The following is a 4,213-nucleotide window of genomic DNA, read 5'->3' on the forward strand; positions in this document are numbered from 1 at the left end:
TCCATGTATCACAGACGTGGGTGACCTGTTGGTCTCGTGCTGATAGCAAGCTCACCAAAGAGCGTGTCTTTGGAAAGGCGACCGTCATCCATTCAGCACACATGACCCAATCAACAGAGTCACCGCTGATTCAAGAGGGCAAACATGCTGCAGATCCCTGCACGCTGGTGTACTTCCGCATTCGGCTCTCTGTCCTGCCAGGAGATGCCCAATATCCATCTGAGGCAGCGGAGGTGGAAGCTGTTCAGCTGCTTTTCTTGAATTGCATAAGTTGTTGATGCTTCTCTATTGTAAAGGAGGGTGCTGAGAACACAAGCCTGGTACACGCAGAGCTTTATATTTTCGATCAGTTTGCTGTCGGTTCATACTCGTCTTCTCAACTTTGACATGACAGCTGCAGCATTGGAAATCCTGGTGCTGATTTCAGTATCAAGGGACAGATTGCTGGTGATTGTTGATCCAAGGTATGTGAAGCTGTTGACAACCTCCAAAGTGAGGTTGTCGATGTTGATGGAAGGTGGAGTCTCTACGTCCTGACCCATAACTTTGATCTTCCTGATGCTGATCACCAGTCCAAATTCCTTGCAGGGCAGGGAGAAGCGATCTACAAGCTGCTGCAAGTGAACTTCATTATGGGATGTTAGCACAGCGTCATCAGCAAAGAGCAACTCACAGACTAGGAATTTACCCACTTTGGTCATGGCGCGCAGTCTTGCCAAGTTGAACAGCTTGTCGTCAGCTCTGGTATGCAGGCGGACACCCCCATCTGAGTCACTGAAACTGTAAAATAGCAGCATGGAGAAGAATATGCCAATTGTAAAGGATGTGAGCTGTGAGGAGGTTACAAGGAGGTTTCCAGGGGTCTTGGAGAGGCTAAGTGAATGGGAAAGAACATGACAGATGGAAAATAATGTGAATAAATGTGAAGTTATCCACTTTGGTAGAATAAACAGAAAGATAGAATATTTCTTAAATGGTGAGAGCTTAAGCACTGTTAATGTCCAAAGGGACCTGGGTGTCCTTGTTCATGAGACACTAAAAGCTCACATGCAGGTGCAGCGATCAATTAGGAAGGCAAATGGTATGTTGGCCTTCACACAAAGGGTCTTGAGAACAGGAGTAAAGATGTCTTGCTGCAATTGTACAGAGCCTTGGTGAGACCGCGCTGGAGCATTGTGTCCAGTTTTGGCTTCCTTATCTAAGGAAGGATATACTTGCCATAGAGGGAGTGCAGCAGAGGGTCACCAGATGAATCCCTTGGATAGTGGGATTGTCCAATGAAGAAACTGGGCCTGTATTCCTTAAAGTTTCGAAGAGTGAGAGGTGATCTCATTGAAACTTGCAATATTCTTACAGGGTGTGACAGTGTGGATGTAGACAGGATGTTTGCCCTGGTTGGTGAATCCAAAACCAGGAGACATAGTCTCATAATAAGGGATAGGCCATTTAAAACTGAGATGGGTGGAATTTCTTCATTCAGAGGGTGGTGAATCTTTGGAATTCTCTACCCCAGGGGTCTGTGGAAGTTCAATCATTGAGCATGTTCAAGACAGAAATTGATAGAAATCTTGATACTCATGACTTCAAGGGATATGGGGATAGCATGGGAAAGCAGTGTTGAGGTAGATGATCAGCCATGATCATTGAATGACAGAGCAGGCTGGACGGGCTGAATGGACTCCTCCTATGTTCCGAAGAGAGTTGGCACCAGGACGCAACCTGCTTTATCCCACTGCTGATCGTGAAAGCGTCTGATGTTGCTCTATTGTAACTCACAGAACTGTGCATGTTTTCGCAGAAAGAAGCGATGAGGTCCAAGAGTTCAGGAGGGCAGCCTAGTTTCCATAGCAGTTTGAAGAGTCTTTCTTTGCTGACAAGATCCAAGGCCTTGGTGATGTCTATAAAGACAATGTAGAGTGGTCTGTACTGTTCACAGTACTTCTCCTGTAACTGCCGACGTGAGACAATCATGTGGACTGTCAATCTGCCAGCTCTGAAGCTGCACTGAGACTCAGGATAGATGTGTGATGTCAGGGTCTGCAATCCGGTCAGAGAAATGCGAGCAAAGACCTTCCCCACAATACTTAGCAAGCAGATGCCTCGGTAATTTCTGCAGTCACTGCGATTCCCCCTTATTTTTGTACAAGGTGACAATACTTGCATCACGTATGTTTTGAGGTGCAGATCTTTCCTTCCAACAGAGACACAGAAGTTAATGGAGATGCTGCAGCAGAGCTGCTTTTCCACTTTAGATGATTCCAGGTGGAATACCATCATTTCCCGGGGCTTTACCACTGGCAAGATGGTCAATGGCCTTGTTGAGCTCTATTATGGTGGGGTCACTGTCCAGCTCCTCCATGACAGGGAAGTCTGGAATGGCGCTGAGAGCTACTTCAATGACAATGTTCTCCGTTATGTAGAGTTCAAGGTAATGCTCCACTCACCTTTCCATCTGCTTGTAAGGTTCAGTGATGATCACCCCTGTCTTTGTCTTCAAAGGTGCTGATTTAGTTACTGCTGCTCTCATTGCTTTCTTAATTCCTTCATACATCCCTCTAGCATCCCCAGATTCAGCAGCAGATTGTATGCTGCCGCAGAGTTTTAACCAGTATTGATTGGTGCAGTGCCGAGCAGTTTTTTAAAATTTCCAAAATATACTTTATTCATAAAAAATCTGTAAAAAATACATGACCGAACAGTTTCAAACAGCACCAAGTCAAAAAATGCAAACAGCGCAAGGGAGATCAGTTTCCTTCAATACAATCATGAGTTGCCTCACAACCCTTCCATTTCATTTGTCATGCCATATACATTTTTACATTTTACAGCAAATGAAAATTTTCCCAATACAGTTCGAGTGGTTTCCCATGGATCCAGCTCCTCAGTTCAGCTTGGTGGGGGGACCTTACACAGTTGTCTTTCCTCATTGAGCCTTTGCTGCGGCTGCCCCAAGCTTTAGTGCGTCCCTCAGCACGTAGTCCTGGACCTCGGAATGTGCCAGTCTGCAACATTCGGTCGTGGACAACTCTTTGCTCTGGAAGACCAGCAAGTTTCGGGCAGACCAAAGGACGTCTTTCACTGAATTGATCGTGTTCCAGTAGCAGTTGATGTTTGTCTCAGTGTGCGTCCCTGGGAACAGCCGTAGAGCACAGACTCCTGAGATACCGAGCTGCTTGGGATGAACCTCGACAAAAACCACTGCATCGCTTCCACACCTGCTTTGCAAAGACACATTTCAGAAGGAGGTGGGCCGAGCAGTCTGCAGAGACTTGTTTCTGGCAGCTCTGAGAGCATCTAGATGTTGTTAGCTGGGTACTGGTTTGTAGTTCATGAGGGCTCTCCTCTTAGTTGCAATAACTGACTCTATTTCAGTCCAATAAGCCTCACACCAGTCAGCATTCCTCCCATCTCTTTTCCCATACACAGTGAGTGCAGAGTTATAGATGGTGGTGTGCAGATGATTCCACTTTGACACTGCACTGAGGCCTTGAGCATTGTTGTTTGAAAGAGCCTGATCGAGGATGTTGAGGAACTCCTGGGTCCTTTCTGGATCAGTGGTTCGGCAAGTGTTGATCAGAGGACGACCTTTCTTCATGGATGGATGAAGCTTCCTTGTCTGAAGCCTGACCTTGTTACAAACCAGGGAATGGTCAGTGTCACAGTCAGCGCTGTGATAGCTGTGAGTGATGAGGACACTGCTGAGGGTGGTATGTCTGGTGATGATAAGGTCTAGCTGGTGCCAGTGGTGTGATCTCAGATGTCTCCAGGACACCTTGTAGCACAGCTAGACCTGGAAGTAGCTGTTCATCACACAGAATCCATGGTGACAGCATAGCTCCAGCAACCTCTGTCCATTTTTGTTGATCTTGCCAATCCCCTGGTGCCCTAAGCTCATTGGCCAAGCTATAGTCAGTATCGAAGTTTGCGTTGACGTCTCCTAGAAGGTACAGTCCCTCAGTGCTGGGAATTCTACTGATGGCAGTGTCAAGTGTCACATAGAATTGATCCTTGACATCTGGGGTGGAGGTGAGTGTCGGCACATAGATGCACATGAGATTAACTGGGCCCGCGCTTGTTGACAACTGAAGAGTAAGAAGTCTCTCTGAGCCTACTGCGGGTGGTTCACTCATCGCAAGTAGCATGTTATTTACTGTGAAACCCACTCCATGCTCACGAGTTGCCTCTTGGGCTTTCCCCTGCCAGAAGAAGGTGT

The sequence above is a fragment of the Heterodontus francisci genome, unplaced genomic scaffold (genome assembly GCF_036365525.1).
Source record: "Heterodontus francisci isolate sHetFra1 unplaced genomic scaffold, sHetFra1.hap1 HAP1_SCAFFOLD_59, whole genome shotgun sequence".
Lineage (NCBI taxonomy): Eukaryota > Metazoa > Chordata > Chondrichthyes > Heterodontiformes > Heterodontidae > Heterodontus > Heterodontus francisci.